Genomic DNA, 12502 nt, shown 5'->3' with positions numbered 1-12502 from the left:
CTGCCCCCCCCCCCCCCAGCTGAACCTGGAGACCCCACCCCACCTGCAGCAGTTCCCGCGGAACTGGGTTAGCGCGCTGGCGAGTGCTGACGTCCAACGCCTACGTCCCGAGGGCGCAGAGGCCACCCCTCAAAGGTCTGCGTTTCTACGGAGCGCCTGGTGGGCGGGGCTTGCTCCTTTCTGCCTTTCTGCGTCGTGGCGCCCGGCGGATGGCACGTGCGGAAAACCGCCAAGAAGATGCTGGGGACCCTTGTGCCCCCACGCGCCTGATTCCGGGGCTCAGTCCACACACATCGCAGCAACGCGTCTAACAGACGCGCCGTGGCTTCCTGCGTGGGAGGCTCGGGACGTTGCTTCGTGTCCTCGTCTCCCCTTCGGCTTGTGAAACGGGGGTCGACCGCGGAAGGTGCCCGCAGAGCTGCAGGGACGGCGCAGCGGGGTCTGCAGACATGGTGGCTTTGCGGGCCGTGCTCCCCGCCACCGGCCGCCGGCTCCGGGGCCTCGGGGGTGGGGGGTAGCAGCTGCGGCCGTGGGGAACAGGGGCGGGGCCCGTGCCCGCAGACTCGTCCGTGGACACTGAACTTTGGATTCCAGGTAATTTCCGCATGTCCTGAAATATTCTGATTTTAACTTTTTTTCCCCAGCCATTTGAAAACACGGAAGAGGTTCTTAGCTTGGAGGCCGTACAGAAGCCAGCACAGGACACGCTGGGCCTGGCACGGTGGTCGGTGGACCCTGACTTGGGCGACAGCCCAGATTTTACACTCGTGGCTAAAACTATAACTTCATTGGAAAGAGAGATAATAGGACATACACGCTGGTGCCTTCTAGTCTCTGTTGATTTTTATTTTCTTCCGCTTTCTCTACACTTCCCGCCTTTCTAAATTGAATACATCACAAGTAATCATTTTGTAATTTAAAACGGTAAAGTTTAAAAGTCGTATTAGCCAAGATTACCCAAGTCCCTGGAGGCAGAGCAGAAGGAGCGAACACCCGATTTCCGTGAGGCCCGCTTGGCTTCGGTGTCTGTGAGACGGAGTGAGTCCTTCCGCGTGTGGGGAACAGCTCGGGACCGAACAAATAGCTCAGGAGAGGCGGCAAGAAGCCGCGTTTCCTTCAGAGGCCGAGGGAAAATGTTTGTTCTGCCGCTGGACCTTGTCACGGGTGCAGGCAGGGCCGGGGGCCCGGAGGCACCTCTGTGATCCCAGCCAAGTGCTCAGCTGTGTGCTCCCCGAGGAAAAGTTCTCTTGCGGGAAGACGTGTTGGTGTAGAAACAAGACGCAGCCTTGAGGCGGGACCTCTTTTCTCTTTGCTTGTTTCTGACTTAAAGTCTGAGTTTCCTGTCAGGAGGTTTCCCCTGAGCCGGGCTCACGAGGGCCAGGATCTTCTCTTCAGGCGAATGGCCGCCGTCGGGGCCAGAATGGGGGAGCCGGGGCCCTCCTGTCCCGACACGGCACCTCGCACGCACTTTTGTAAGAGTAGCTGGAAAGTGAAACTCTCTCCTTTTCAATCCACTACAAGGAAAGGGGGAGACAGTCCTGGGAAGATGGCAGCTGGGGTCACGAGTAGCTTTTGAATCTCTCGCTCTACACATCGAAACAGGCAACCGGACAGCAAAACAAAAGCTAACGGGCAGCGTTTCACCAAAACGAGGGGACAAAGCCCCCCAGGAGCTCACAGTGCGCACAGACGAGCACGCGGCGACAGCCAGGACCGAGGGGCCGGAGTCTCTGTGTGGAGGAGACACGGGACCCACAGTTGTTCCCGGGAAGCCGTGGAGGCCACTCTGAGCGGGGTGGAGACACAGCGGGGTCTGTGCCCTTGCGGGGGGAGGCCCGGGCTCGCAGGACACGGGGTCGAGTGCAGCCCCTCGGGGGCTCCTTCCCGGACAGGGCTCCTTCGGAGGAGAAGCCGCTGCCCTCGGACCCCACGCCTAGCAGACAGAGCAGGAGGGGGAGGGAGGCCCCGAGGGAGCGGGCGGCCAGGGGCTCAGGGGCAAAGCCAGGCCTGTGCACCCAAGAAAAAGCACAGCAGCAGGAGCCCAGAAAAGTTGGCGAAACACACTACCTGCAGCTCAGAAAACTGAGTTCACGTAAAAAGGAGCAGTCAAATGATATCGAGGCCAAGTCCCAAACACGCTCTTGAAGAAGAGAGGGAGGAGGACCCATCAACAGGCCCGTAGCCACAGAAGGAAAGGCGGGAGGTCCAGCCTCTCCCGCACGAGGGGAAAGACATTCAGAAAAGACACCGGGAAGGCCCAAACCAACAGAAATCAGAATGAGAGCCGCAGGACGAGGGGGAGACCCCAGGAAAGGGTCAGCAGAAGGGGGGAGTCAGGCGTGACCCGGGCCGACGGCCGCGTGAAGGCGGACCAAGCAAAGAGCTCGCGGACGCAAAAAAGTCTCACAAAGAATCAAAAACCTAAGAGATGAAAAAGAATTTGAAAGTGGCGATGCTGAAGTCAGGCACGGAAAATCGGCAGGTGATCGTTCTTCCTGGAAAGAAACACCAAAGTGGGAAAAACTGGAATAAGCGCTAAGGAGTGCAGTTCAAGGAGGTGGTCCCGAAATGGACGGAAGGCGGCCTGAGGCCCCCTGGTGACCACAGGCGCGACCGGCTTGGGCTCAAGCGAGCGACATCAGGACAGTTTCAGCGAATCGCTTGACCAGCAAAAGCAAGGAAACTCCTTTTGGGGTCCAGGCGAACACAGCGCTGACAAGGGAGAGAACCTTGCATTAGGTCACGTTCCCAGCGGCACCTCGTGGCATAAGTGAACCGAGTGACCCAGGTGACACACGGAGGGAAGACGGTGCAGCGGAGTTTGCAGCCGGGGACACGACCTGTTTGCCACGTGTCATTTCTGCCAACTCGAGGATCTCGAGGAACGGCGTCCCGAGAGCTGCTCTGAGAACCAGGGACAGACGAGTCTGGCTGACTCTCCCAGGCTTCTCTCCAGACCCGACTGCGTGCTGCGGGCCGGACCCCCTCCTTCCGCAGGTGCCTGAGGCCCAGCGTCCCCCAACACGCACGCCTCCGGGCACCCCCGTGCTGCCCGTGGTTGGTGTGCATTTCTGTCTAGTTTTATGCTTCCCGCTGGTGTTTCTAAAAGGTGAGGCTGAAGCGTTCAGAACTTAGCCACGTTCCTACCAGAGCTCACCCCAGCATAGGCCGTCTTTTCTCATCATTTAGTGCAAAATAGTTTTCCAATTTTATTGTAATTCTGTTTTCAACATTGGCTACTTAAAAGTACATTTTTTTTTTCCAATTAAAAAACATGGGAAGGTAATAGGGCAATTATCTATTGGTCGTTAACATCTGGCTGGGTTTCACCGTGGTTACATGCCACACCCCACGTGATTTCAGTCCTTTGGGATGGGCTGAGACTTGTTTATGCCTCAGCATTTTGTCAGGTTTTGAAATCTGTCCTTGGAAAGGCCCCGCTTGGGTCACACGGGAGCCCGTGGCTGGATGGCTCCATCAGGCGCTCCCTCCGTTCTCGGGGTCAACGGGCCCAAGCGAACTCACACCATCGTAATTCTGGTGTTAAAAGCAGAAACACGGGAAGCGTCTTCCTGATGGATTTTCAGACTGGATTCTGCCAAAGAACGCACACAAGAATACTGGAGAGGGCACGCGGACGATTTCACATTCCAGTAAATACAGGAACGGAGGCTGTGCTCCTGGTGACGAAGAGCCTCGCGATCAGGGAAAAGTCGGGCCCTTAGTGGGGCAGCGGCATTTCCCCAGGAGCCCGGATGGAGCCACTGGGGGGAATGGGGACACTCTCTGAGGCCACGGTCTTACAGGAAAGTCTCTGAAGCTCCTCTGTGTATAAAACCAGATTCAAAGTCATAGTGGACAGAAGAATGCTTGTTTCACATGCAAAAACAAGGTGTTTTCAGAAGAAAATTCAAATTTCTTACAGAAAAACATGTTGGTTATCAGGTAATTCTGGAGTAACTCCGTGAGACAGAATTCGGAGAACAGAAGAAAATGGAAAACAGTAACTCAGAACGTCGCCACGAGGCTCTTTCGGGTTTCCTACGGAACTGTGCGCTGTTCCCTCGTGCCCGCATCGAACCGCTGTGCGAACGCCTTCTCGCGGGCTCTGAGTCAGAAGATGGCGGGATGCGGTCAGCGGCATTTCTGACGGATAAACATCTCTGCAGGCTGCATGCAGGTGGTGTGAATCTTAGACGAGCATCGAGTGCCCATTGATTTTTCCAGTTGAACCAAAATAAATGAATCAGGGGTCTTTCCCGTGGATGTGCTTTGCCACGTGGAGGGTCTCCCGCGTTAACAGCAACGGAGACGTGAACGGAACACACAGCAAAGCTGGGGCGGCCGGTCCCCATGTGGTTTTAGATGTCCCTATGGTACAGTCACCGGGCCACGTGGGTGATGTGGGCAGGGCTTGGAGGCCACAAGAGGTCATGTCTCCGTCCAAGGCTGTGTCCAGAATAGTCCGGGTGAGGAGCCCATCAGCACACCCAGTTTCCTCGCCCTGCAGCTCCATGGACGGAGCCTTCACGCCGCGCCGGGGGCCGGCTGACCACCACAGGCGCACCTGGAATCTTCTTCATGTTTTAAACATGAACATGAGGGGCTCGTGTGTCCTTATCACCCCTCTTCCAGAAACCCTGGGAAGTTAGAGACGTGATTACAGACTATCATGAGGTTTTCTCTCTGTTAGTTGGTGATTTAAAATACACCCAGTTAATACCAGCGTTTATAAAATGTACAAGGGCTCCCAGAAGTCAAGTACAAATTAAAAGCAAGCCAACAACATGGCCTCGTAAAGAATTCAAGGAGCAGTCAGCCGACGTGTTGTTGTTTTTTTCTCTGTTCTCACTTAGTATTTGCATGTTGCCATTTTCTCAATCATTGATTAGTGGAGCGGAGTGTAATTAGACCTTTAATGAGCACACGCTGAGCACTCCGCAAACAGCGAGGGGAGCCATATGTGGGCGAACGCAGGGAGGGTGAGGGGCACGGACATGCGCCGGGGTCCCTGGCGCCCTCGTGGCCCTCGGTGGACGTGTTGGTTTCACCCTTTCCCTCCCCGCTGTGCAGAGAGGGAGTCGGCTCTTGGTTTTGTCTAAAGCATTGGAATTCTTTGAGATTGATAATAATTAAAAATAATCTTTAGCACCTAAATGTCCTTCTTCCATGTGGCCCCAACCCAGGACTCAGAGCCTTCCTCCCAGCGCTGGGCCCCATTCTATCTTCCTCTTTGGCACTGGTCCCAGCGTGTGGTGCCCCGGCCAGTCTCGGTGGGGAGGCTGTCCCCAGACCCCTCCCGGTGGACGGGTCAGGTGCCCGGGGCATGACTCCAGAAAGGTACGTGCCCCAGAGCCGCGCCCTGGATGCCGCCCAGAACCTGGTGACCGGCACGCCCCAGGCAGGCCCTTGCTGGACGATGAGGCCCCATAACCTAGCTCCACAGCTTCCCCAGCCCTCGTCACCCGCACGGTGTGAGCCCAGGCAGGGGTCGAGAGGGCCCTGCCCCACGGAGCCGGGTCTCTGTCCTCAGCGTGCTGCACACCCTGCCACGGACAGAACAACTCGAGAGGGAAGAAATCCTGCCGTAGAGCACATTTGCCCTTCAGGCCACCAGATGCCTTCACGCGTGTGTGTGACTCAGGTGGGACCAGAGTGGTTAGAGCCCCAGGATCCTGCTGCCCAAGACTCACCTGCCCCAGACAGTCTGGCCGAACACCTGTCTGCTGCCCACACCTGGCTCCTGTCAGGCCGGTGAGGGCTCCCCGCTCCTGCCCTCAGTCTCCCGGGAAGGTGACCCTACCTGAGCAGCCATAAAGCCCACTGATGCCTCATTACTTCCCTTAACGGCCAAAAGATCCCGACTTCCGGCACGCGACACCCGTGGAAGCCCTCACTGGGGTCCTCGTGGCAAGAGAAGGGCCGGACACACTGAAAACCAGCAAATCCTAGATCCGCCAGAGAGGAGAGGTCACGGGGCGAACCGCTGCCCTGAAACGGAGAGCTAGGCCGGCAGACGCAGACTCTCATGGCTGGAGCAGAACCTGCCAGCGGGAACCTCCCCGGGGCTGGTGCAGGCGCACGAACGGGGGCTCCTCCTGGCCGGCCTGGGGCTAGAGCTGGGGCACCCACACCGGTGTGCGTCCTCCCTGCAGGGGCCCCGGCGCGTCTTCACGGCGATGCTCAGAGAAGTGGGCCTCGGGCTCCCGGGGCAGGACGGGAAAGGAGCCTTTCAGAAATCTGCAGGGGCTCTGTGTCCTTCACGAGGTCTGTCCCGAGGTCTGTCCCCGGGAAAGGGGACCGAACCGGGGTCTGACTGACCCGCGGGAAGGGAAACACCCAGTCCCCGGGCATCCTGTCCCGCTGAGGGGACCCCGCGTGGTGAAGGCTGCAGCGGGGGCCTCAGGCTCCTGGGAACCGGGCATCCCACCCACCTGCCCCGCCTGCCACCCCAGCAGGGCCCCCGCGAGCCCCCTGGCACAGCCCGGACCTCACTCAAGGGGGTGAGCATCCTCACCCCTTGCTGGTGTGGCGACGTTCCAAATATCCGACCTCGGGCTTTGCTTGTGAATTCGTTTCTCGCAAATAGTAGTATTTAGTAATTTAATCAGACGACTGTCGGAGGTGTTAACGTGTTTTCCACCTTACACGCCTTTCTCGCATTGAGCCCTGCATTAGACACAGTACAGGTTACTTCCGTTTCTGTAGGGACCGTCAGGAGCCGCTGCTGTAAAACTGCTGTTTGTACTTTACCCTCGTCCTGGGAAACGCGCTGCCCATTTCCCATAAATGGCTAAAATAGGTAAGACTGTTTACCTGCCTGCCGGAAGGAACACACAGTAACTACTCGGTGGTTGACAAGTGGCTTTAGCATCCCTTACGTGGTCGCTACGCGCGCACCACGTGATTTAACAGAGCTTGGGTATGTGAGCGCCACGTGTTCACGAGCATAGGTACACGAGCACCACGTGACTTAACGGCGTTTAGGCGTGTGAGCGCCACGTGTTCAAGGATCGTGGGTGCGCGCGCGCCACGGGACTCAACGGCGGGTAAGCACACGTGCACCGCGTGTTCACCGAAGCCGCCCCCGCCCGGCCTGGGCTCCCCGGGGGCCCTGCCGACGGCGCTGCCCGCGCGCGGGGCTTCGGCTTTGCTTGGTGAGAGGCGCGTCCGGCCGGAAGTTGCAGGGGGCGGGTGACCGGGTGCGTCCCCAGCCCGGAATCCACCGTGGGAGGGCTTAGGGTGACGCGAGCCGACGGACACTCGAGCTGGGCCCACGAGTTACTCTACTTACTGATGTAAAGCAACAGACGGACCGGGGGCAGCGCGGGCGGGGGGCCGGACCTCTGGCCGTGGGCCTGGCGCCGGCCGAGCTCCGGCCAGTCTGGGGGCCGGGCTCTGTCGGCTCACGGAGGACCCAGCTCCCACGTGGGGCCCGGGGCTTCCCCTCTCCGGGCACCTGCGGTCTCGCCTTCCTGTTCCCGTGCCCGGACTTCCCCTCGGGGTTCTTACTGTCTTAAGCAGATTTGGGGCTCCAGATGGGCCACGTTTCCCAGGATGACGGCCAAGTACATTCAGTGACTCGTGTGGTCACTACAGTTTGAGGACAACATGTGCGAGAAGACCTTCCCTGGCCCCTGCCCAGGACTTCTTAATTCCGGCGTGCCCAGCTGCCAGGTGCGGCCACCCCCAGGCGCCTTCCCCGTGACCCGCGTCGGCCTCTGTCCCGGGCCCTGAGCAAGGGTGAGATTTCTTGAATCCCCTGCACGTGAAATCTCAAGTAGCCCCTTCTCACTTTTCTGCTTCCTGGATCTGTTACTGATGCGGGTGGTTGGTGTCTACACCTGAAATCCCAGACTGGTCTGCTCCTCCTCCTTCCGTCCCCCCCTCCATCCCATCCTTGGTCAAGGTGCCAACATCAGCTGATGGGACACCATCCACCGGGTTGGTGGCTGTTTTGTATTCGTTGCCAGAGGCTCCTAGTTCTGCCTTCTCTGGTTTTACTTGAGGATTTTATTCAATTCTGTCTTCCCTCTTGGTGTATTGATTAAACTCCCAACATGCAGAGGTTTCCCTAAAGTTGACAGTCGATGTCCAAGCCCACCTGCCATTACCACTGCCCCGTGGGTGGCAGTGCAGGGACCTGCCTCGGGGTGGAGAATGCCAGCTCTTTCTGCCTCCCCGTGACACTGCTGTCCCTCACGTCCCCTCTCCCTCTGTTGGAATCACCCAGCACACGTCCCCTTATTCCTGCTTGGACTCTGAACCCTTGTGCAGGCCCTGACCTCTATCATTCCTTCTCCCTGAACAGCTTGTTTTGTTTCTTGAATTTCCTGGGAGCATCCTTCACAAATTCTCTCGTTGTTTGCCTGGGAAGGTCTTTCTTTTCCCTCCGTTTTGAAGGTGAGTATCACTGGTTACAGAAATCTGTGTTGGTGGGATTTTTTTTTTTTTTTCTTCTAACAGGTTAACAATGTCATCCACTTAACATCTCTCTCCTGCTGCAGCGACTCCGGGTGAGATGTCTCCGTGACCCTCGTTCTTCTCTGGCTGTTTTCTTGTCCCCGTAAAGGCTCCTTTCAAGGTTTCCTCTGTGATTTTGTTTTTCTGCAGTTGGTGGGTGCTGTGCTCAGTGCGTCGTGGGCACTGAGCTTCTTGGATCTGGCTGTCATCACTCCGTTACTCCAAATACTCACTGTGATCGCCACCCCCCCACCCCCCATCTTCTCTCTCTAGCAACTGCAGCTATAGATGTTACGCCCTTTGAGAATTTCCCTCCGTTCCGCTCCGCTCCTTCCCCCTTTCTTCTGTCGCTTTGCGTTCGTTCACCTTGGAACTTTCTGTTGCCCTGTTTTCAAGCTCACTGTGTTTTCAGACTGTGTTTTCTCCGGCCCTCTGGCATGTCTTGTAATCTTTTGCTTAAAGCCAGACCTGTCGTCTCCAGTCGGAGGGAAATAGGCCTTTGCCGGCGTGGCTGGGGGCTGGTCTCTGCCTAAGGTGTCTCTAGCCTTGTCCCTCCTGACGTGGCTTGGCTGAGGGCTCCTGCCAAAGAGAGCGTCTGGGTCTGCAGCATGTTCGGCTGTGAGCCACGCTTGTGGTCCCCCTGGAGCCGTGTTGGCTTGGGCCGAGGCGTGGGGGTGGGGCACGTCCTTCAGTGGTCGGGGCGTCAGGGATGTCACCTTCAGAGAAGTTTTCTCTCCTACAGCTTCTTCTCCACTGGCTGAGACCAGAAGACTCGAGGGGGCCAGAGTCCAGGAGCACCCTCCCCCGGGATCTGGGACGCTGCTCTTGGGAAAGGTGGATACGTGTCACGTTTCACAAATGTGACATATGTCTTCCCTTTGTCACAGAGAACTTTCTGGACATATTTCACAGCCCAGTTCTTCTCTCCCACTGCAGAGCCACAAGGGCATCTTCCTCAGACCTTTGTGAGGAGATCTCAGGGCTCCTGGAAATAAAGCCCCCCCTCCCCCAGCTCCCAGAAGCCCAGCGGGGCACCGCCCACCAGTTCCTGCCAGTTTACGGCTCCAGCGGCTTCTCCGGGCAGACCCACCCTGCCCACCCTGGCCTCCCAGACTTGCCGTCCCTCAAGATTTCAGGGTGCTGGCTCGCCCTGCATGCTGGGCTCCCGGGTGAGTCTGAGAAAAGCAGTTGTTTTCAAGTTGTCCCATTTTTTCTTGTTGTAAGGGCAGGAGTGGAGTCTGCCACACTCTTTAAATGTCAGCGCTAAGTCTGGAGTCCCCGCCACCGGGGGAGGGGCGGTGCTGTGCCATCCCAGATACGCTACTAAATATTCGTATAGAACTAATAAATATTCATGCCAGGACATAGAATAACGTTTTCTTTCACCAGGAAAGAAAGAGATTCCGCGTGTTGTGACTCATCACTCTTAAAAGTATCTCTGGTTAGTGTTTGATTCTGAGACCCATCTGGGAGGTGAGGCCAGCCTCCTTCGATGCCTCCCACCTCAGCCCATGGGACGGACTGGCCACAGGCCCCCCGAGGGCGGTCCTTGGAGCCGATCGCTGGCTGTAGATCCAGCCTCCAGCCGGTGGGGCTCGCTCCTGGCCCCAGAGCAGGCGCCGGCTTCCTGCGTCCTGAGGAGGTGACCCCGTGGGCCAAGTGCTGCCCAGCCAGCAGCTGGGCCAAGGGCACCCTCAACAGTTGCTGGAAAACGGCTCTGGTTTCCGACCGCCACCAGTGTCCAGATGGGCAGCAGCCAGGGGTCCCCACTGTGGCCTTGACTCCCCGGGTCTCCGTGGGGCGTTCAGAGTGGCCAGCCTGGGCAGAACTCCCCCACCCCCGCCCTGGACACGCCTGTGAACAACAGTTTCTGGAAAATTCTGGCTGCATTCAGACTCTGACTACCTGAGGGTGTCACCCCCACACCAGTTCTGGAGGTGTCTTTCTTGTTGAAATGAGATCACTTTACACACAGAGAGACTCGCATTTTCAGGGAATGCCTGACCCTAGCCTGCGTGACCGCAGCCAAGGCTTCCAGGCAGGAGGTCAAGCAAACAAAGTTTAGATGCCACTGAAAATATCCCCACGCTCTGTTTTCTAGAAACATGGCTCCAAGACAGCCACGGGGCATCCATGTATGTGTGTGAACTTACAGAAAAATGGTTGATTTCTCCTTAAATACTTAACAAACGCGTCATGATATACATGGAAGTAACTGAGGGGTCTCAAGGGTGCAACCAAGTTTCTAAGATATTCTATTATCTAAGTTAATATTCTGAAAATCAAGTCTCTTGTTTTAGAAAAATGGAAGTAAATAATCAACAAAAGCAAAACATGCCCCTAACGGGTGCGGCCAACAGTGTGCGAAACTCGTGCTCAGGAAGATCTTGTTTGCCCAGCGCTCCGCCCACGGCAGCTGAGCCTTGAGCAGGGAGAAGCGGGCACGTGGGGCAGGGTCCCCGAGGGGGGGCTTGTGGAGTCCGTCAGCGTGGGGAATAAACCGGGCTGGGAGCAGCCCAGGAACTCAGCGTGGGGCCCGTCCCCTTGGGAGCCGGAAGCCGGGTCGGTGTCCCCTCTGGGCTTTGTCCTGCGTCTTCTCTCCCGACCCCGCACCTGCTGTCGCCACCACCCTGATGGCTGCCAAGCCTGGACTGGCATCTGCCTCTCTCCAAGGATGCCGTTCCGTGAATTGAGTTTCTGGGGCCACCGGTGCAGGCAGAGTCCCAGTCAGCGATGATGGCTCAGCCCTGGGTGTCGGGACGGGGGGTGTGAGGGGCCCGGGGCTGACAGAATCCCGCGTGCTCTCCTCTGGTTGCAGGAAACTAACTCTCGATGTCTGTGCCTTGCTTTCTTCTAAACTTAGAATTACTGTTGATGAACTCACTGTAAATAAACCTTGGCAATGTGTGCAATAATTAGCGAAAAATAAATGTGTACTTAAGTATTAATGAAATAAATATTTAGCAGGTTATTTGGGATCTTTGCTGTATCCTCAAACGTTTAATAAATAATGAGAGGTTTATTAAAACTTGCGACTATGACTCAGTGGAAGGATTTTCACAACGCAACTTGCTTCCTAAAATCAGAGAAGAAAGGATTTGTTTTCTGTCAAGGGGTGGGCCAAACAGCGGAACGGAAGCTGGGGACAGACGTCCTTGACACAGTCTGGGGCAGAATGACAAAGCCGCTAAGACCTCACCTCCAGGCCAGTCTTGCTGCCTGCTATCTGAAGGCTTTCTAGCTATTACTAGCTGAGGATTCAGAACAGGGAACTATGGCCCCGTAAGATCGCTGGGTCAGATACGAGGACCTGACTCCAAGTGGACTTCTCTCCACTTCGAGAAGAATCTGCTCCCAGAACAACAACCCCCTCCTCCCCCCGCCCCCAGCCCAGGGAGCCGATGCTGCCGCAGAACAGGTGGGATCCAGGAGACCCGCGAGAAACCCCACAGAGGGGCCCTGGGATGCCATCTCTCTGCCTGCACATGGAAAACAGAAAATCAGTGTGATCGCGGCTCCCCATGCCCCCAGCCAGAGGGCCTCACCCCTCCTAGCCTCACCCCCTCCATGTCCGAGTCAGCCCTGGGCCCCGGCCCTGTGTGGACGCAGCCTGTCACAGAGTCTGGGAGAGGTCATTGTAGGGATCCGGACTCGACAGTTTGGGGAGTGTCCCCAAGGTGAATGCTAGATCCCTGGTCAGATGAGCCTCTGAGCATCACCACTAACAGTTTCGGCCGTTTTCCAGCGTGTGGTCCTTCTGGAAGCCACAGTCTTTACGGGACGGATCTGCCAGCCCCACCACCAAGCCCCGCCTTAGCCTGAGCCCCTGCACCTGCCTGTGGCTCTCCATCTGTACAGTGAGCCAGGGTAACCCCTTCTTTCCTTCCGGGACAGTGGAAAGAAGTAGGTGCTGGAAAGTGAGTCCCTCAAGCTCTGAGAGGCTAAAGGAGCCATGGCCACGCTCTTCTGCCCAGAAAGAGGTGTCCGTGTGAGCTCTGCCTCCTCCTCTGCCCCTTCGCAAACCCCAGACGCCAGGCAC

The 12502-nt window shown here is 57.1% G+C and overlaps 1 long non-coding RNA gene across 3 annotated transcripts; it reads left to right on the top strand.

Moving 5' to 3' along the window:
- Positions 1-7204: 7204 nt before the first annotated feature.
- On the top strand, positions 7205-9865 carry LOC122202200. 3 transcript variants are annotated; one of them, XR_006194519.1, is made up of 4 exons: positions 7205-7298; positions 7525-7743; positions 8312-8403; positions 9206-9865. It is a non-coding gene; the product is annotated as an uncharacterized LOC122202200 (long non-coding RNA). The 3 variants fall into 3 exon arrangements; XR_006194518.1 differs by lacking the exon at positions 7205-7298 and having other exon boundaries at positions 7318-7677; XR_006194513.1 differs by lacking the exon at positions 7205-7298 and having other exon boundaries at positions 7318-7743.
- The last annotated feature ends 2637 nt before the right edge of the window (positions 9866-12502 follow it).

The sequence above is a fragment of the Panthera leo genome, chromosome A1, assembly GCF_018350215.1.
Source record: "Panthera leo isolate Ple1 chromosome A1, P.leo_Ple1_pat1.1, whole genome shotgun sequence".
Taxonomy (NCBI): Eukaryota; Metazoa; Chordata; class Mammalia; order Carnivora; family Felidae; genus Panthera; species Panthera leo.
The sequence above is the reverse complement of the archived record's forward strand: the minus strand, read 5'-3'. Positions and strand labels throughout refer to the sequence as shown.